This window comes from Protopterus annectens, chromosome 1.part0 (genome assembly GCF_019279795.1).
Source record: "Protopterus annectens isolate FY-2018-M chromosome 1.part0, PAN1.0, whole genome shotgun sequence".
Lineage (NCBI taxonomy): Eukaryota > Metazoa > Chordata > Ceratodontiformes > Protopteridae > Protopterus > Protopterus annectens.
In genome coordinates, this window is record NC_056725.1 from 17,753,474 (window position 1) to 17,776,837 (window position 23,364).

The window sequence follows — 23,364 nt, forward strand, 5'->3', positions numbered from 1 at the left end:
CAGATTCTGTCTTTTTCCTGATTCCTCACCAGACCATCCCCCAGATGAGTCTCATCAGAAAAAAGTGCAAGAAGAGCCACTTAGATCCCCCTGATGTTTTGTCTCTTGGAGACAGTCGAAAATTGTGAAATAGGGGTGATTGGAAATGGCAAAACCCCTATCCCTGAGGAATCAGCATACCTGCAGGCTTTTCACACTCGCCCATCTACCTCTCGAGTGACCCCACCTGCGGATGACCCTTTTCAACTAATTGCAACTCCATTTAAATTATCCCTAGGAGGCCAGATGACTATATACCATGGTTGTAGCAGCTGCAACACAACAGGAACTGTCTGATTAGAGTTCTTCTATCTATCCACTCTACAGAGAGTCTCAGATGATGGATTGTTTTGGCAAAGAATTTACTTTTTATCAGCCTTTGCCTAATGGTCTTTGAAATTTCGGGCACTTTACACCAAGCTTCAAGGAATCTGGTCAAGGAGCTCTCAGATACCCTGGCAGGAGCTGTCTCGGAAAAGGCACAAGATAAAGTTGCCTCTCGGTTAGCCACCATGGAGTTTGTGTCTAATTCCTCCATGAGGCTCATTGCTCATGCAGCCGAAGTGACTACCACAGCAGCGGGTTCAAAAGTAACCATAAGGAGACATGCCTGGATGCACTTGTGTGAATTTGTAGAGCCATTCAAGTCTTCATTCATCAATACCCCCATTGACAGATCGTCCCTTTTTGGCCCAAAAGTCCGAGAAACTGTCCAGTTGTGAAAAAGATGGAAGGACCTTTTCTGCTCTGGGCATATGTTGTTCTACTCCTCAATGGTCCTATTCTCAGAATCAAAGGAGTGGGAAAATGTGGTTCAAAGAGTCCCAAGGGCCCTTAAAGACACACTTGGTAGTGGCACGGGGGGGGGCTTTAATGGAAGATTCCATCTACATGGCAGAGCTGGCTCACAAAATCAGGGTTCCAGGGACTCTTTTCTTGGAAAACCCCATCAGCACTCCTGAAAGGAGGCCCGGCTGCTTTCCTCTGGAAGCAGTTTGGGGGTATTTATCCTTGCACCAACAAATCTGGCTCAAGGTAACTTTGGATGTTTGGGTGCAGCACAGGATCATAACCACATAATATATCATACGCTTCCCCCCATCTCCAACAAAATCCCCGATGTTCCACCCAGTCAGAATGAACCAGCAGTTCTTGAAACTCAAAAATTGCTAGAAAAAGTGTCATAAAAGAGGTCCTGCCAGACCGGATATAATCCGGAGTTTATTCAGGATTCTTTTAGTGCCAAAAAAGACAGGGGAGTGGAGACAAATTTTGGATCTAAGTTTTTTGAACAAGTCTGTTTGACAGACGAAATTCCTGGATGGTCACGGTTCAGTCTATCCTTCCGTTTCAGGGAAGGATGAATCAATGTGCTCAACAGATCTCCAGGACATGTATTACCACATAAAATGGACAAGGGCTTCAAGAAATTTCTCTTCTTCTGGCTCGGAGACAATCATCAGTTCAGGGGTCCACCCTTTGGTATCACCACAGCCCCCAGGGTATTCACCAAAGGCATGGCAGTAGTAGCAGCTCACTTGAGACTGCATGGATTGCAGGTATCTCCATACTTAGATGACTCTCTCATTACTGTTCCCACCAGCCAACTACTAGAAGAAACAAGAGACTACATTCTCCAGACCTGTGCCATCCTGCGGATTACTGTAATTATGGAAAACAACTAACTCCAACACAAACTTTAGAGTTCATGGGAGTGGGACTAAATACCAAGACTTGCATAGCCTCCTTCTGTTATCTCAGACCGCAAAAGATCAAGGCCTGAGTAGAAAAAAAAATGTCAGAAGCAAAAACAGTAGCCATACGACTAGACTTACAAGCCTTAGGTTTGATGGTGGCGGCCATTTCATTAGTCTCTCTAGCAAGATTTCACATGAGAATTTTACAGTGATTTCTAGCATCTCAGTGGTCCATACTGTATCAACCAATGTCAGATTAGTTTTTGATTACCAACCATTGCAAGAAAAATCTAGCTTTGTGGATTCAGTCAGAGGAAATTCTCTTGGGCTGCCCCTTTGTCTTGTGTTAGCCCCAAGCCAGAGTGACCAAGTATGCCTCCCAAATGAGGTGGGGGGCATTATCTGTGCAAGACAGTCCATGGCACTTGGTCCCCCACAGAGACCAGCTTGCATATCAGTGTCTGGAGCGGAGGGCACTGTTTTTAGCATTGCAGGCCTTTCAAACTACTCTCCCCTTAGGAAAGATTGTGATTCAAACAGATAATATGTTGGTAGTTTGGTACAGCAACAAGCATGGAGGAACCAAGTCTTACCCCCCTTTGTTGAGAAGCTGTCAGAGTTTGGCAGTGGATGATCTCTTCCAACCACTTTCTGATAGCAATGCATATTCTGGGGAGTTACAATGTGACAGCAGACAAACTAAGCAGATGTATTCTCCTGCCTCACAAGTGGTCTCTCAATTACACTATGTTTCAGTTATACTGTAATAATTTTAACTCTTGCCATTGTTAATTAAATTATATAGCACATTTTTTAGCAAACTCATAAAATTTATCTAAAACACTATAACAAACCACATCATAAAATTTGGTAATAGCCATACTGTTAGAAATAGGCATAAAATCACTCAACATTAGGGACAGGAGTATTCTGATTCCTACTTATGTACTCAATCTCACTATCACAAGTAATAAATGAAACACCAGAACCATCTGATATACAAGATTCATTAAATATAGCATTACGATTACTTTCATTCAAATCAGAAAAAACTTTTTTTAAATGTAACTTGTGTATCAGTTTCCTCTCAATGACAGAAAATTTGGGGATATTATTTGGAACAAACTTGAGACCCAGCAGTAAAACAGACTTCAGCATCTCTGTCAGACTGAATTTGGTTAAATTAATGATTGCATTGTCATCAATACCAAAATTATTGGAATTTCCCTCATAGGAAAAGAAGTCAGAATGACGACCAACAACATTGATAACATTAAAAAAACACATACACATATTTGTCCACATTATACAAATTATATACAGCTTTTTTTTTGTTTCCTGATACTGGTGTCCTTTTTCTCCACATGGATAACCTTGCTGTTCCAAAACGTCTCCAGATCGCTTTCACTTGAATCTTCCACAATGACCTCATATCCGTTCCCGCCTCTATTTGTCATGATTTCCTCATCCCCTGAAGTAGTAGCATAATCAGTGCTCTACCAATGACTATCCACATTCATGTTATGGCTCCTATTTTTAAGTCATCTGACTGTAAAGAGAGAATGTTTTTTATTGGTACCATCTGTTTAATATTATTAATATAATCCATTAGCAATCCATTTTTATTACGTCTGTGTACTTCTTGTCAATTTTTGTTGTAATTCTGACATCTCTTCTTGGTCATTTTGGTGTGCTTTCTGGTCTGTACTCTTGGCTTCTGCCATGCCAGGATCTGATTTTGGTGAATGAAAGCCTTGTTTTATAAACCACTTCGTGTTTTTAGTTCCTTTGGGCCTCTAAATAGGCTGGGCATAGTCTTCTCAGCTAGAGGAAAAGATGGGGACAGCTACAGAAATAAAGAAATTCATTTTGAAGGGAAAAAAGAGTAAAGTGGAACAAGTTGGATTCTTTATATAGAACACTGAGAAGGAGAGCAATACAGATCAAAGAGAAAAACAATAGTAATGGAATAAGGTGAAAGTATGAATAATGCAGAGAGCTTCGTTTTTTTTTTTTTTTTTTTTTTTGAAGTTAACAAGGAGAATAGTTACAATCATGCAGAGTATTATATTTATAAACTAGCTGACATTATACATACAAAACCAGTGAGGAAGGCAAGCAGATATATTATCAATAGGAATGCATACAACTGGTGAAACATGCAAGACATCTCAGGAAGTAACTTGAGGAAATTAACAAAGGAACCATACTACTGGGAGCAAAATAAATTGGATGGGATGCAGTCAAGCAGGTGTTTGATCTGCAGGTCGTAAAGTACTTGTCATACCAATGGCTGTTGGCTGGGGGAGTACTGAATGAAAGACCAGTTTTGGTAAGGTTTTTAGTGGAAAAAAATAGAAGACATAATCACAAAAATAATAATTGATAAGGCATATAAAATACTGCAAGACAACTATAAGACTCAGAGACAATTTAAAAAGATTTTGAAGGGGAAGGCAGTGTGACTGAGGATAAGTATGAAAGGGAATCTTGTAGCCTCTGGATATTACTGTCCTGATCCATTTGCCCCAGGTGCTGGACATTCCTGCATCAGACAAGTGGAAGGACAGACATCCTTCACCTTCCTCCAGAGTGGGACAACTGGTCAAGGTCAGAGAGACTACTCTGCAGAAAAGGGATGATGGTATTCTTGGTTTCCCTGCAGAATTGTTGTTAGCTTTGGACTGGTGACAATTTTGGACATTTTCTGGCCTTGTTGATGCAGCCCAGAACCCTGTTTGCTACCTTAATATTGGTTATGCCTAAATTAAAGGTGACACAGATTCCACAGCATTCTAGCTAACGTGTACTGGAGAGCTGCCCACTTACCTCCATCAGCAGTAGTAAGAGTCTTGCCTCTGTTTATACTTTTCTAATTTTACCTTCACAGAAAGGAAAACAGCAAGTACCTGTCAAAATCCATTAGATACAATATTAGTTTGGTGCCTGCTGCTGTAGCTTCACTGTCTTAAGTATTGTGAGCCAAGCACTTTGTGGGGCTGGAACACAAAAACATGGTTGAAACTGGACTTGAAGTTTCAAGATCTGGTCTGGCAACCCTTTCTAGGGACTAGCTCATTTCATCAGCCATCTCTCTGTGGAAACAAAACATATAAGAAAGGTAGTTTACAACCCTGGAGGAGAATGTGGTGGACTTGTAAATCCACTTCCCTAGTCTGTCCAAAAAGTATAACTTCCTTGCTGTGTGAATAGACAATGAGGCTTGGTGTTGGAATATTACTAAGGGCAGCTGCTGCAATAGAAAAGTCTACCTAGGTCTGTGACCTGTGAGGACACTTCTTGAGATGACTGAAAATCTTGTCAGGTCTCTTGCGAACATGTGCCATGACTCCAGAGTTTTTCCACATGTTTTGACCAATAGATATACCATTCTGGGATTTTCAAGAAGGCTGTACACTGATTAACAGCTTAACTTCAGCTCTCCCAGTCTGTAAAAAAAAGAGAGAGAGAAAAAACAGTGCCATTCAATGTTTTTTTTTTTTTTTTTTTTTTTTGGGAGGGGGAGGCAAAATTCAATTACTGGCTAGTATGTAAACTACCTAGATCCCAGCAAAGAAGGAAATTTGAAAACCTGAAAGAAAATTAATCAGAAAAGGTCAACAGAAAACAACATCTGGTAATGATTCTGCAGCTGTTCAGCAAAAAGCAGTTCAAATTTCAACACTGGTTCAAGAGATCCATACACAACCCCTCTTTTTCCATTTTTTGCACAAGGGGTTGTGCTGTCATTAAACCAGTGGCAGTCATCTACAGCCAATGTTTAAGGCTTCCAGTAATTTAAAGGAAAAAATAAATCAAAAGTACTCAGAAGTAATTAAAATAAATGAAACACTGAAGGAATATATCAATTCAAATAACAAAAGGCTGGAAAAAATAAAAGATGCTTTAACTAGTTGTTCAGATGAACTAATAAAACAGTAATAATCACAGGCTGAAGTGATGGAATATCCCTCTGGTTGTGTATGAGGGTTCTTAAGAGCTGTTTCAGAAAAATAATAAAGTTATAAAAGAGAATGTGCAGAGAAAACCTGAGATTTTATGCTGTACCAAAGACACCAGAAGGCACTGACAGCATTCATTTTATAAAAGCACAAATAAGCATATGGACTGGTGTTCCACAGCAGGATTTGTTAACTGAAAGGACACATCAAGTGCTCAAAACTTGGCCATGGGAAATCAGCCAATGCCTGTATTATTAAAGAAGCAATCATCCCAGCAGTAAGGTTGATCCTGACAAAACTATGGCAGAAGGGCAAAGTACTAAAACTTGGAGACAGCAGAGTGTTTGTATAAAATATTTATTCACTCTACACCAGCCAGAAGAGAAGCAAATTTATCAATGCAGTCAGGGAATGTAGAAATGTATCAAAGCAGTCAGGGAATATAGAGGCAGGTGTTAGACTCAAGCTGCTGTATTCAGCTGCCTTCAGATATGTTTTTCCTGGAGGATCAAAGACATTTTCTAATAAAGAACAGGCCAAGAAGGAAAAAAGTAATTGTAAGTGAAACATTTTTGTTCTTATTACTATTTGTATAAAACATTTCATGATATAAACTGCATGCTATATATATATATATATATATATATATATATATATATATATATATATATTAAAGCAGCTTTTGTAGTGTGCAGTCAGGAGTATTTTAAATGTGGAGAAGTATTTTCAGTGACTGTTGTATGTGTTAAAGATACTAAAATAAGTACTTCATTTAATTGTAAGAAATATAGGATTTACAATATAACAAGAAAAGAAAGGCTGGACGAAGGCAAGTTTAATGTTAATATGTTGTGATCTTGGGCTGATAGGGTGGGAGTGGACTGTAAAAGTGCACTAATATGAATATATATATATATATATATATATATATATATATATATATATATATATATATATATATATATATATATATATATATACACATATATATATATATATATATATATATACACATATATATATATACATATATATATATATATATATACACACACACACACATCTAATGTATGTATGTGTGCACATTCTCTCCTCTTATACTCAGTCACCACCTTTCCACATAGCGCAGAGCCCCTGGCCACTATTTTCAAGCCAGATAGCATTGAAGCTCTGCCACAAGGGCCAGCTCCCAAACATTTTCACTGAGAATTTTGTCTTTGTACAACAGCCACAGGTCACTGTATGAAACCAACCCAGATACTGCTGAAGCTGTGCCACAAGGGCTATCTCCCAAACATTTTTACTGAGAATTTTGACTTTGTACAATAGCCTCTGGTCACTATATTAAACCCAGATACTGTTGAAGCTCTGCCACAAGGGCCAACTCCCAAACATTTTCACTGAGAATTTTGTCTTTGTATAATGTAAGCAAATTTAACTTGAAAAAAATTAACAGTGTTTTAAGTTAATCTAGTCAAATACATGCCTGTTTGTGTTAAACATTTACCTTTTACCATCCTCCCTTGCAATCAAAGGACCACTTACTAAGTTGGCCACTGTCCTCTCTCCATCAACACATTGCAATGTATATGCTGTTACTTAGCCTTCCTGGCTAACAAGTTTCTGCATTCAGGGAATGAAAGAAAACCTGTTCTACTTGGTACCTCTGTGCTAATTGCTTTGCAATGGCTATAACCTGATAACTCACTATTACAATTTGACTTTCCTGTATATCTTAAATAGCTTTGCACCTCCTAGAAGGAAGAGACTAAAGACAAATAATGCAATCTGGCTATCCAAAAAGAGTAGTATGGTAATGCAAGATAGAGAAAAAGCATGGAAAGAATGGCAAAAAATATAAACCACTACAATATTTTGAAAACTTCAGAATGCTTTGCAAAAGCAAACTAATGAAGACAAACAACTATACTATAATAACTTTCAGAATAATAGTACACAAAACCCTAACAAATTCTGTCCAGCCATTAAAGAAATCTTGCATCTTGTACATAAATTCAAACTAATACCTCTCCTAATAATTCATTATTTGAAACTGCTATACAATTCAACTCTTTATTTTACAGATAGTATAGCATCTTTAACGAAGGTTTCTCAAACATCTAATCCTAACCCTGCCCAGCAGCCATGTATCACTATATCCACTTTCACCTTTAAACCTATGCCTATATCATATATGACATTTAAACAAACTCAAACCATGCTCTACTTCAGGTTATGACCTTCCAAGTATCTTAAAATAGCAGCCGATAACATTGCCTATCCTGTCTCAATCCTTATAAACAGGTAAATTCAGGAATCCCATGTTCCCTCTCTCTGGAAAAAGTCATATATTATCCCTCTGCAAAAAGGAGGAAATTCAACAGACATTACTAAGTTCAGACCCATAAAAAGAAGTTATGTACTTACCATAATGTTCCATGTGAGTTGTTCATCTCGCCTTCATTCTCACTGATGGGTTCAGAGCTGATCCTTGGCTCTGACTTGGCAAAATGTAATAGCTTGAGGTCTTCGATCAGCTCGTGGCCTGCTCCCTATCCCATGATGCACTGGTGCTTCCCTCAGATCTCGTTTGCAGCCAACTAAACTGATTAGGTGATTACCCTGGTAAGAAATCAAGAATACAGTAGATAAGGACTCAATATCACCAAGATTTGTCTCAACTTCCTGGTCCTCAAGAAAAAAATTTTTGGTAGGGGGATTGGTGGGTGGGATGTAAGAATGAAGGTGCAATAAACAACTCACAAGAAACGTTATAGTAAGTACATAACTTCTTTATGTGAAGTTTTCTGTCGCGCCTTCATTCTCACTGATGAGTTAGCGTCCCAAGCACCATCTTTCTTGGGTGGCTCACGGGAGTATATTCCTCAGAACCGTGGAACCAAAAGAGGCCCTGTCCCTGGAGGCCTTATCCAATTTGTAATGAGTGATAAAGGTATGAGGTCTAGACCATGTGGCTGCTTCACAAATGGAATCTGTTGGTAGCTTAGCCAGAAAGGCTGAAGATGTGGAAACAGCCCTAGTTGAGTGGGCTTTTACTTTATGATTTAATAGCATGTGGGCAGGGATATATGTAAAGAAAATGCAATCTGATAACCATTTTGACAACGTGGTTTTCACCACAGGAGTACCCTTCTTTGAATCTGGAAAGGAAACAAAGAGCTGTTCTAATTTTCTAATGTCCTTAGTCCTGTCTAAATAGAATCGAAGTTGCCTATGGATGTCGAGTTTGTGCAGCATATGTTCCATCCTATTTGTATATTTGGGGAAAAAACAGGTAATTCTATATTCTGGTTGAGGTTTGTTTAATGGACAAGGCATGTAATTCTGAAACCCTTCAAGCAGAAGTAACAGCTACTAGAAAAATGGTTTTCCATGATAAGTATTTCAGGTCACAAGATGAGGCTGGTTCAAATAGGGATAAAATGATTTGAGAAAGAACAAAATTTAGGTTCCATGGTGTAGCTAGGGATCTAATAGGTGGTCTCAAATGGATAGTCCCCTTAAGAAAGGCTTTAGAAAGCCTATGGGACATGACAGAAGCCCTTTGATCACCAATATGAAAATTAGAAATTGCTAATTGAAACCTAATGGTCGCTACAGCTGCCCCTTCATTGAAAAACTTGGTCAAAAACTCTAAAATGGATGCAACTGAACCCAAATACGGATCAACATTGTTTTGGGATGCCTATATTGAAAACATTTTCCATTTACTACTGTATAACTTCCTGGTAGATGATTTATGAGAGGATGTTATGATGTCCTGAGCTGCAGGTGAGAGATTCTGGAACCTGGCTATTGTTGGAATTGGAGCAGCCAAGCTGTCAATCTGAGGATATGAAGTGCTGGATGAAAAGCCATTGATGAATGAATCAGAAGATCTGGAACTGGGTCCAGAATCTATGGTTCTTCCAGTAGATGAGGCTGAAGGAAGGGGAACCAAATCTGATGAGGCCAATAAGGGGCTATTAGAATGATGGTCCTTCCCAGAATGGTTCAAAATGGCCGCTGTTCTGTGAGCACTGCTATCACCTAGGTCTCTGATATTCCCTGGATTAAAACAAACCCAGAAGGCAACGCAAATTAATAATACAGAAATAACTGTAGATATTTACTGCTAATATCATCCAGCAAACAAAAGAGGAAGAAAAAGTGACAGATTCAGCTCAGAAACAGCAGGATTAACTAAGATTTCTGAATAACAGCTTAAGCCATGTGCTACTAAGGCCCTGCATCTGACTGCAAGATTGGTAAAACACTATACAGCAAGATGTCAAAAGAGGAAAATAATATGGAAACAACAACTAAGACCAAATTCTCAGTACTAGCCTCACCTGAGAAAGACACAACTTCAAAAAGACAAAAGACAACTAAACAAACTGACAACTCTAAAACTACAAATAAATCCAAGACAGACCAGCCAGCTAATCTGGGAGACATAAAATCTGCCTTATTACCTATCCAGCAAGCAAAAAAGAACGTATTACAATTTCAAACCTTTGGTGACTCATTCAGCCAAATAATATCCAGAATGGAAAAAGCTGAGTCCAAAATAATAGAAAATGAAATAAAAATAGACTCTATTTCTCAAAGAACTGATGCCCATGATAAAGAAATACAAAACTTACAAGCAAAAATAACAGACCTGGAAGCAAGATCTCAAAGGAACAATATCATCATCAGAGGAATACCTGAAACTGTACTTCATAACAATCTAATACCAACAATCAAGCAAATAATAAACTCCCTGCTAGGAGAACCTGAAGAAATGCAGCAAATAACAATAGAGAGAGCCCACAGAGCCCTGAGGGAAATGCAAACACCACTGACCTGTCTATATTAAAATATTAAACTACCAAGATGTAAATAAAATCATACTGGCAGCAAAGAAAAAAGACACACTCACCTGGAATAATAATAAAAACTCCTTTGCTCAAGACCTCCCAATACAAATAAGACAAGCAAGACAACTAATATCTCCATACTGCAAGCTCCTAATAGAAAAAAAAATCTAATTCCAGATGAAATATCCAAATCAGTTAATCTTCTACATCAAAGAGGTTAAATACATGGTCACTAACCCCGAAGAGGCAAAAGAGACATTCCTGGCCGTTTTCAAGCAAATTCCACCTTCAGAAGTGAAATACATCCACAAAAAATGATGAAGGACCCTTGGGTGAAAAAACGACCCCATTCACGAGCACTCTAGCTGGGATCCAACTCTGAAAGCTTCCCCTTGCTGTCTAGGCCCTTAAATCCATGATGTAAGCTATGAGGAACACAGCAAAAGGAAGTACAGCCCGGGTAGGAACCAAAAATCAACTGCCGTTTCCGATGCACGAATATAGGAAAGAGCCTCCTTCTGGGATTAGTCTGCAAATTCAGTCCCCCTATGATTCTGAGGACTCCATTAAGAACAGTCAGTCAAAATGGATTTCAGCAAGCTCCAAAAGATTTTACTGCCTGAAAAATGAAAATTGATCTGCACCAGCTAAAAGAAGAAAGCTGCACCATAGATGTCAACCAACCTGCAAGCAAAACCTTGAAGAAATAAGGTACTGTTGAACTGAACCATTCACTAAAACAGTACACCCAGTACTGTGTAGGTGAATGAAAATCCAGAAATAAACTGTCAGAAACAGGCTAGCTCATAGATTAATATTGGGGAAAAAAATTGTTAAATGTTTTATGTAAATACTAGAAATGTGTTAAAAGATCCTGGAGAGAAGTAATCTCAGGAAAATAGTAAAATAACCTAACAATCTTGGGGTAATGTAAATATAGCCTTAATATGTTAACTATAGCAGAAGGACTGTTTAGCTAAGCTGTTTTTTTTTTTTTTTTATGTCTCTCTATACTTCCTACCTCTGATAAATAGGTGCCAAGTATATATTTTATAACCCACACAGATTGATGTGGAAAAACATTACAGACACCAAAGAAGGCCGAAATCTGAATTAATAAAGGGGAGGAAAAAGAAGTCAAATGAAAGAAAAATGTAAAAATGACAAGATTGATTGTTTAACAATATTACTATGGTACATATATTGCTATAATTTACTGAGAAATGTATATTAATGTGCTGTTTTAAAAATACTATTAGAAAGAATTAGTCACAAGGCAAAAACAATACATGCTGTATCTTAAATGCAATACCATAATTGTATAAATAATATGTTGGAAGAGGCTAGGGATATTAAGTAGCAGTGTTTGTTGAGGGAACTAGTTTGTTCAGCTTTGTCCACATTGTTTATAGTAACACAGGGGGGATACTATGGGTTAAATCTATATCTAAAAATAAAACACATTCCAAGATTAGACGTAAAGGTAAACCATATAACAAACCTTCATCCTCCCCCCCCCTTATTATTCCTGGTCCAGGGATATAGTGGTTAGGCACAGAGTAGGGACAGGGATAAATAGATGCTTTCCTAAACCATCACACAGTAAAACATACAAAGATAACAAAACGAAACTAATATACATGGCATATCTACGGAATACACCTAATAAATATATGTGGGAAATAGAATCATGGAATGTTAAAGGGCTCCAAAACAAGAAGAAAAGAAAACTATTCTTGCACCTTACATTAAAAACCACAGCCAACCTCATACTAATACAAGAAACACACTTGACTGCAGAGCAATGGGCAGAAATTAGCAGAAAGAAATGGATAAGTCAAATTATAGCTTCAGAGGGGAAAACAAACAGTGCTGGGGCTGCCATAATAATTAAAAAACAATTTAAGGAAAAAATACTTAAAACCAAAGCTGACAAGGAGGGAAGATGGTGTTACGTAACATTTAGTAGTCCTACAATACCAAAACCTAAAATGGTACTTAATGTTTACGCACCCTGTAATAACCAACAACACTTTTTTATGTCATTATACCCAACCTTAAACCAATTTAAAGATCAATACCTAGTGATTGGAGGTGACTGGAACACATATCAAAACCCAGAAAAGGATAAATCTAATCTGACCAAATCACATAATAAACAAGCCACATTAGCCCTTAATGAACTCAAACAAGATTTCAAACTATATTACCCTTTTAAATATGGGAACAGTGCAGATTAAACAGGGAAATTCACATTCTATTCGCAATGCCACAAAATGTGGTCAAGGATAGACTTCTTCTTAATCTCTGACATTCATTAACATGGACCCAACAATAACTATACATACCAGGTTCTTTTCAGATCACTCCAAAATCGCACTGAACATTAACTGGGACAAAAAGATATATTTAGAGAATAGGGGTCATAATTGGTCATTAAACCCTAATTTACTTTCCAAAATGGATGTAATAAAAGAAACAGAAGCAATACTAAAAATAGCTCTTACAAATATCACTAACTCCCAAGTACCAACTGACATAGAATGGGCTACAACCAAAGCACAAATTAGAGGACTGTTTATCAAAAAAGCAGCATACTATAAAAAAATACAACTGAAAGAAGAGCATTTACTGAAAGGGAAAATACAGCATCTTGAAAAAGAACTAATAAATAACCCTAAGAACCAAACAGAAGCAGAACTTTTAAAACTGCAAAGGGATCTATATATGTTAGAAACCAGGAACCTATCTTTTTATAGGTTCATAGGTTCATAGGTTCATACTAGGCTATCTGCCCGAGGGCATTTACAAGCCTAGCCCACGCCACCCCTTTAGTATGGGGAACTATACCCATTATTTTGCTGTGCCTCTGTTGAGCAGTGACACTGAGGTAATCCCTGGGGTATATCTGCGATCTCCCATCCATTGGTCAAGATTTCTCTTGAACAAGGCCAGCGAGGTGCTCTGCCTCACATATATCGGGATTTTATTCCACAGCATAGGGAGTCTTTGGGTAATGAATCTATCCCTCCAGCATGTCCTATTAATAGCCGTGTCGAGGTTTAAGTCTCCCGCCCTTGTGGCTCTGGCGCATCTAGAGTTTTTGACGTGAAGAAGATTCATCAAATCTGCGTTTGACATGGCCTTGTGTCTTAGGCAAAGGTCACCTCTGAGCAAGCGTGGCGACTGAATAGAGCTGGAGTTCTTTCAGTCGGGCAGCATAGGACAGATGTTTGAGACCCTTTATCCTTTTGGTGAGGAACTTTTGTGGCCTCTCCAGCTGCTGCAAGTGTCGGGTCAGATACATTCCGAATGGGGCATTGTACTCAATCATTGGTCTGATGAGTGATGAGTATAGGGAGACTATGACCTCCCTTGATCTAGATGAGAATCCCTTCATGATAAGGTGGGCAATGTAGAAGGTCTTCCTAACTATGAAGCCAGAATGTTAGCCACTTATGCAGAAGCTCAAATACCATCTAGAGCTCTGGCCAGAATTATCTCCCAACACAAAACTGCCTCCAATATATCAGAAATAAACTACAGAGACAAAAACTACACAAAAAATGAAGACATTATTAAAACATTTGAACAAATATATTCTCAAATATATGGAGCACAAATACTACAAACCTCAAAGGAAGATAGAACTCTTTTCCTTCAAAAACTGAAATTCCCTAAACTCAATTTAGACCAACAAAAAAAACTAACTGAACCGATATCCATCAGTGAAATTATTACAACAATCAAACACTTAAAAGCACATAAGGCTCCGGGTCTGGATGGACTCGCATCAGAATTTTACAAAGCATTTGCCCCCTTGATAGCCAAACTACTATACTATACACTGAATTACATAATAAGCTATAAAATAAATGATATCCACTTTAATGCCTCTAAAACCATCTTTATATTAAAAGAACACACAGATCCCAAAAACCCCGACAGCTACAGACCCATCTCCCTCTTAAATATAGATGCTAAAATATTTACCTCTATACTTGCAAACAGAATGAAAAATCTGATAGAGAAAATCATTTCCCCAGAACAATCCGGTTTTACACCACATACACACACTAGTGACAATACATTAACATTAGATGCACTAATATCCTATGCTAACCGATACAATATCATTTGATAGGGTTAATCTAGAATTCTTACTCCAAACACTACCCTACTTTAATATACCCAATAACTTCATTCAGATCATCCAAACTCTTTACAGCAACCCATACACATCTCTATATATAAATAAAACTTGGTCAAATAGGATCCTAATAAAAAATGGAACAAGACAAGGATGCCCATTATCACCCTTCCTGTTTAACCTATACCTAGAACCACTCTTTCTATACATTAAACAAAATACATACCACAATCCTCCATCAATACACAACTTCAAAATATACCTCACTGCATTTGCGGACGATCTGAACATATACTGCACTACACCAAATTCAGACCTAAACAAAATAATAGCTGCAATTGAGAATTTCTCGACTATGTCTAACTACAAACTAAACCTCAATAAAACTTTTCCCCCTAAAAACACCCAAACTCATCTCACTAATACCATTGTTAAACACAATAAAAATAAAAGAAGAAACTAAATATCTGGGAATCACCTTTTTCCAGAATAACAAAGACTTCTACCAACACAATGTAAATCTTAAATGGCAAAATATAATGCAAGACTGTAAAACATGGAACAACCTAAAACTACCATTCTTGGCCAAAGTATCAATAATAAAAATGAACATTTTACCTAGACTAATATATTCATGACATCACAGACAACAATACATAATAAATTCTTCAAACAAATTCATACCTTCCTAGCAAAATTTATATGGGAACCCAAAAAAACAGAATCTCCTATCCAAAATGAACACTACCCAAAAGCAGAGGAGGACTAAATCTACCAGATTTTAAAATGCACTACTCAATCATTAACACTAACAGAATATTAAGAATAGCTGAACATAACCCGTCAATGGAAAATTGGTCTCCTCTTTGGGTGACAATCTATTACAGATATATTAAAGCTCTAGGTTTCAATCCCAAAGCACTTCCATTCCTGAAGCAGAAAGAAATACAAACTTATAACATTATAGAGCCCTTAAAACATTCTATCAACTTAGCGCAAAAACTCTTTCAATTCTTGAACCTTAGACAAGCCATGACAATACTGCAACCCCTTCATAAAAACCCAAATTTAAAAATAAACAATAAGATGCTGGACTTAGTCCCTTTTCCCAGACTAAAAGATAAAACAATCCAAGATATTTATCCCTATCTTAACTGTTCAATACAAGAAATGAGGACCAACTTAAACCTCCCTAAATCACACATAATAATCCTAAGACAAATCAAAGAACTGTGTTCCAGTTACCTCCAAAATGTTACTATGACCAACAGTGACATAGAAACTTATAGCAGGTTTTGGAAACTATTATCACAACAAAGAAAACTATTACTAATTCATATAAAATGATAAATGAAATCAAATACCAGAAAGACCTCCTCTTCTCTAACTACTGGAGAAAAATTAAACCATCCATAGATGATCAGCAAATAAGCCAGGCAATCAATCTAACACTGAAGATTACACCCCTCAAAAAGTTAGCATGCTCTCAGCTCATGATCAATAATAATGCTTATTTTACACCTGCAATCCTACACAAATTTAACACATCAAAATAACCTTTCTGCCCACACTGTAAGGACCAGATAGCTGACTTAATCCATGTATTTTGGAGCTGTAAATGTGTCTATAAACTCTGGAACTCTCTCAAGGTACAATTACAAAAAACAGGTTATCAAACATCAACATTAACTTGGGAATTCACTCTATTACACATTCTCCCACCCAACATACCAAGAAAACAAGCAAATACACTTTTATCTCTTGGGAGGGTTTTAAACAAGTAGCTATACAACACCGTTTAGCTTATAAAATATTAATAGATAAAAGAAACAAAAACATGAAATCCAGAGAAATTTGGGAAAAAACCTTTAATATCATATTAGCATAATTCATCACAGAGCAACTTAGAAATACACTATAATGGAACCAAAAAACACATACAAGTTCAGATATTAAATAATAACTTGGATATTACGAATGTATATACTGTCTATATAACTGTGGAACTAACAGTGAAAGCATCTATGTACATAGTGTAAATAGATGTGTTGTATGACCTATATCCTGTGGTATTTGACATCAATGTACAACATATATATATATATATATATATATATATATATATATATATATATATATATATATGGTCATGTTGTAAGATAGTTTTTATTTGTGACATTTATTAATGTAAAAATAAAAATAAAAATTATTGAAAAAAAAAAAGAATGATGGTCCTTCCCAGAGTCTTGGCTTTCTGTAAAAATTTGGGAATCAGAGGAAATGGGGGACAAGTGTAAAGAAGACTCGGGGGCCAATTGTGTACGAGCACATCCCTTGGGGCATCCCCCAGAGTAGGGATTAGGGCACAGTAGTTGCTGCATTTGATGTTGGTGGGGGTTGCAAAGAGATCGCAGCAAGGCTGGCCCCATCTGCAGAATATCCTTTCCACCACTTCTTGTTTCATGGGCCACTCGTGAGGCAATAAAATTGCTCTGCTCAATTTGTCTGCTATCACACTGGACCTCCCCGGAATGTGCATTGCTATCAGAAAGCACTGGGTGGACGTTGCCCACTGCCATACTCTCAGGGCCTCTCAGGGGGGAAGGATCTGGTTTTTCCTTGTTTGTTTATGTACCAGACCACCGACATGTTGTCTGTCTGTATTGCAATAGTCCCTAGAGGAAGAAAGTCTTGAAAGGACTGCAACACTAGTAGTACCGCTCTCATCTCTAGGACATTGATATGCAGGTGAGCCTCGTGTTTCTCCCATGTGCCTTGGGCTGTCCTTCCCTGAAAATACCCGCCCACCCTATCAGGGAGGCGTCTGTGGTCACAGTGGCAACAGGAGCGGGTAGAACAAACGGAGGACCTATTGCTACTTGATGAGAAATCAGCCACCACTGAAGATCCTTCTTGCATGAATTTGTTATTATAATCGGGTGTGACATTGGAAGTTCTTGAAAGAACCACTGTGTGAATAGGAGCCACTGTAGTATATGTATATGCATTCGATCAAAAGGAATGGCAATGACTGCTGCCGCCATTGTCCCTAATATTTTGAGCACCGTTGAAGCTGGGGCTTTTTGTTTTGAGATGAGGTTCAGGATTTGTTCTCAAAGGGCAGAAACTCTTTCTGGTGGAAGCTTTACAGTCATGGAGGCAGTGTTGTGATCTGCTCCTATAAAAACGGTATGTTTGAATGGCGATAAGGCAGATTTTTCTAAGTTTATAGTAATACCCAATTGACTGCAAAGATTTAAGGTTGTGTCCCTTGCTTGTATGAGTTGATGCTTGGTGGCGGTGAGGAGCCAGATGTCTAGGTATGGAAACACCTGGAATCCTAAACGTCTCAGGTGAGCCGTGATTAATGCCATGCATTTGGTGAACACTCTGGGGGCTGTAGTGAGACCAAAGGGCAGGGCTCGAAACGGATAATGACTGGGTCCCAGCTGAAAGTGCAGATGATCCCTGGATGGTCTGGCCATCTTTATGTGGTAGTACGCATCCTGGAGATCTAATAAGCACATCCAATTGTCTTTTCCTAGAAAAGGAAGTATGGACTGTAGCGTGACCATCCGCAACTTTGTTTTTTTTTGACAAATTTGTTCAATCTGCTGAGATCCAAAATGGGTCCCCTGTTTTCTTTGGAACTAAAAAGAACCTTGAGTAAGTTCCAGATCCTCTCCAGTCTGCTGGGACTGGTTGGATGACTCTTTTTCCTAGCAACCTTGCAATTTCTATGGTTGCTTGTTCCCTGTGACTGGGTGGAACATCCCAGATTTTTCTCATAAGGGGGAGTGGGCTGGCAAAGGGAATGGAGTATCCTCTGGATGTGACACTTTGTACCCAGTGGTCTTTTATCTTTAGCCAGGTGTCTGGGTACAAAGACAAGCGCCCCCCCCCCCCGAGTGCCTCCAGAGATGGACAGATGGGCCCTCTTTTCAGGAGCGCTGATAGGACTTTCCAAAGAACTGAGCTGTTTTGCCCTGATTTTGCGGGCCCCCTCTGCCGCGTGGATGGTGTCTTCCATTATTACCCCCTCCTCTGCCTCTGGTTTCACCATGTGTGTCAAGGAAAGCTCCTTGGGATTTACAGAACCACATCTTCCCACTTTTCTGACCTTTGTGGTAAGGTCTGGTAGGGGTGGAAAAATGGACTCCTATTGCAGATAGAGTCTTTCCTTCATGCTCACACCTGGTAAGCACTTCCTTCACTTTCAGTCCAAACAGGGAGGAACTATCACAGGGGGTATTAAAGGATGACTTATAGGACTCCACAAAGGAACATAAGTGCATCCAGGAGTGTCTCCTAAGAGCAATTCCTGTACCCGCTGCCCTGCTTGGTCCATCAGCTGTGTGCGAAACTAGATGCATGGAAGAGTTTATAAGGGAATTTAGAGTAGCAAGCTGGGAAGTTACCTTATCTGAAACCCCTGCAGCTACTGCACCCTGTAGAGTATCTCCCAGCTCCTTAAGGAGATCTCTGTGTAGTCTAGTAAAATGTGTAAGATAGTTCAGGGATCAAAGAGCAAAAGCCACTGAACTAAACATGCACTTTCTGTATCTGTCCTATCTGTCCATGCTCCTAGAATCCCTATTAGGAAGATGAACAGATGTAGAGGTCTCTGACAACTCCTAAATGGTGGCTGCCGCCACCACCATAGCATCAATGGGTACTCCTTTGGTAAGGAAAGCCTTGTCATGGGGCAACGTTATGAATTTATTAGGCCTTCGAGGGACAGGTTCCATGGTATCTGGGGACTCTCACGCCTTTCGAGAAACAAGGTCCATCAGTTCATCAAAAGGTGGAGACACCCAAGAGGTGGAGGGTTGAGACCCAAAAGCCCTCAGGAGGTCTGACTCATCAGTAGGGCTGATGGGCTTCCAGCCACCCCTCTTGTTTCAGTATTTTCAAGATATCACCAAAAGAGATATCTTCAGAGGGGGACCGTGAGGACCCTTCTGACTCATCTAAGTCAGTGTCTAATGTGATGGACTCCTGTGGGGAGTCCAGATGCTTCCTCTTGCAAAGCCTGTTCCTGGGAACCTCCTCAGTGGGAGCTTCTGAGGAGGTCTCGGAAGAGCAGGGCTCACCCAATGGGGTAACAAGAGGCTCTGGGTCTATACGCTTTTGAGGGATCAGTGAAGCAGAGGCAGACACAGGCGGTTTAGGGGAGGAGGTTGCTGGTGTTAGATTTTATGAATATAAATCTGAAATTAATTATGTTGTAAATATGCTGAAAGAAAAGGCTTGCTTAAATGCAGAAACAAAGTTTAAGTAATATGTGATCAGCAGTCATACTAAATGACCATGGCTTGGAAAAGGAATCTGCTGAATGGACATTATTCCCTTACAGACTCAAAACAGGATGTTATGCAAGAACAAAAATGCAAAATCTGCTTTTAAAGAACAATGACATGTTTTTCTGCATGGAAAAACAGGATATGACATAAGAACAGATACAAAGATCCAAATAAAATACAGGATGTTCACACTGTCAGAAAAGTTGATCTCTGACAATGTGTTTTCTCAAAAATATGTTTTTCTTCATAAAAAACAGGATATGCTTATCAGCATTGACATAAGAACACAAGTTTCTATACACAGATTCAAATAGAATACAGGACAATGTGTTTCCTCAAAAATATGTTTTTCTACATGGACATCAGGACACTGTTACAGGATATTCACACTGTCAGAAAAGCTGGTCTCTTACAAGACATTGTTAAACAAGGAAGTTTAGTATTGTTTCTACAGGATAAGCAATTCTCCAAAATATGTTTAAAAGAGTATATAAAGAGCTGTATAAATCCAGTTGTTTAGGGATATGGTAGGAACACATTTGGTGTTCTGAGGTAAATGTTATATCTCTCACATCATCTGTACTATATGAGAAGTAAAGTTGGAACAGTACTTTTAAGCTGCAACGTGGTTTCGTTTGATTTATTATAAAAAGTTATTTGTTACTGCTCTTTAAAGTTGATGCTGCAAAGTATATTCTCTCATCAGTGTATATTCTGAAAGTTTCTGTATGCAACAGACTGTGAATGCAAATATAATCAGTCTTTGAATTTTAGCAAGAATCCATCCAGGCAAGAAGCAAGAAGCAACTAAGAACCTTATAATATTTTTTCAATGGCGAGGCAGCTGAGTGACTAGCTCCATATAATTTTTTCAATGGCAAGCTAGTCTGCATTTGAACCTACAATCTGCATTCAAACACAGAAGGAGTGATGGTAAGCCCTGCAGAGGGTCACTTCAGTTAAATTGCAGTAACTAACATTTATACGTATGTGTCAATTCTGAACAGAAGTATTCCAGTTTATGCAGCTTGCAGTAGTAAAGTTTTTTTAGACGTCTACAATCCGGAGTGAGACTAGTTCAAGAAATTCGCAGTGCCATAAATTCTTCAAGAAAAGGGGGATATCCACTAGCCCATCAGTCCACTGCCTGTTGTGCTTTCCCAGCTTCTCAAGTGACTTTGAAAAATTTCCAGCCATCTGCAATAGCAGCCTGATCACCTGTTTTCTTGCTAACTGGTAAGACTTTTTTTCTGTGTCACATATTTAGTGTGGATGATGTTAAAACAGTTTGTATATTCTTAAGAGAGTTTTTATATTCTTAAGACAGTTTGTATATTCATATATAGTTTCTGTATTCCTAGACAGGTTGTATATTACTAGATAGTATGAATATTATTTATAATTCATGCAGGAGTAAACCAAACTTTAGTAAATTGCAATGTTGGTATACACAGCACATTAGTAAATGTAAAACCTTATTAGGGCAGGTTGATAGTAAGGCATTATGCAAATGTATTACAATGTTTGGCTGGTATCTCAAAGAAAACCATGTGAAATATGACAAATGTTTATTGTGTGCTTCAACAAAAACTGCATTTTGTGTATTATGTCATAAAATAATATTGCATCATATTGCTAAACAAATAGACTGTAAAGACAGATCTGAAGAATTAACTAAGGGTAAAGTGTTTCCATTACATTCTGATGTTGAACAGTTATGTCCTGTCACCACATATGAGTCAAATCAGTTACTGATAGAACCCCTAGTACATTTTGTTACAAAGGAATGTAGTAAACTTCTAAAAGACAGACATAATGAGTTCAGGAAGCTTAGACAAGTTATACATACATCTTTTCAAAAGTGCATAGGAGTTTCAAATTCAGCAGAACAGCTTACTAAAGAATGTCAGAAAGACCATACAACATTCCAGGAAATTCTTCAAAAGCAGTTGCAGGATAAAGAAAATAAATTAGCTGAACTGACAAAGACTAAAAACTTCCTGCATACACAGCTAATCTGTGCAAAAGAAATATATTTTATAATATGTTTATGTTTTGAAAATGGTTAAACATACATGGTAGGATGGTAGGATCTGATGTCTGGACAAATCATTCTTAAATGTTTTACTTTCATTCGGTTAAAGCAAGACATCTATCAGTACTACAGTAAAGTAAAGCATATGAATGCCATTCATTAGCATAGTCAAAAGGTAAACAAAACTGTTCTAGTGTATAAAATTAAATGAAAATAGTTAATAAAAATAAAGATTTAAAGTCACAAGACTGACATGCTTGTATAAAGATATACATATACAAGACAGACATGCATGTGTGTTCTTTTCATCTAAAGTACATCTGTTACAATAAGGCAGACAACAGCAAATATAAATAATATAAATATAAATGTGTTGGTTAAACTAATATCTATTTTGTTTTTTACAATTTGTTTATAATTATATAGTAACATCAAACAGTTAAAGTTCTGAATTTTAAAAAGAAAATCACAGATGGTATTATTCAAACAGTTTTTGTAAAATTAATGGCAGGACAGTTAAATAGTTAGATAAATAAAAAAAAATACTGAAATCCATGTAAGGTAATTGTAAAATGATGTCTATTTATGTTGTATAAATGCATAGTTATGCAAATCACAATCACATTAAAGGAAAAATGCTACAAGAATTAACTATAGTTTACAGAGTATGAAATGTGAGCTAAGACCTTCCTAGACTGAATGAATAGTTACAGGAAATGCTGGAAAGATAAGATAAACAACAAGACTGATTGCCAGGCAAGTAGCTTGAGTTTTTCTAAAGCATCATTGTTATTAAAACATAATTGTTAAAATGTTTACAGGCAACACTATTTAGTAATTGTCATAAAATGCCACAATTGTGCATAGATGTCACTGATAATCTGTTTGCAAGTAAATGTTAAAAGGACAAAAAAAAACTCAGTTGTATCAAGTACAGTCAGCAAATGGGCTATAGTATATATACAGTTCAAATCAATTGTGCAGGAGAATGTAAATGCCTACTAGTGGTAGTAAACAGCAAAAGCTTTATAAAAAGTTATCAAGTCAGACAAAAGTTCATAATTTAATAAAATAAATGTATAACCATAGTGTTAGGCTAACATACATTCTATTTTCACAGCATAGGGCAGGTAAACAGTGCTGAAGTACTACAAGGGGAGGGGTACTTTCTCAGTTTTACACTGACTGTATAAGAGGGAGGGGCACTTTCTCAGTTTTACACTGACTGTATAAACAGACTGTGACAAGGGTCTGAAATAAAGCTACATAAAAATAAATAATAAGGGTCTAAAATAAAGCTACAGGAAAAAAAAAAT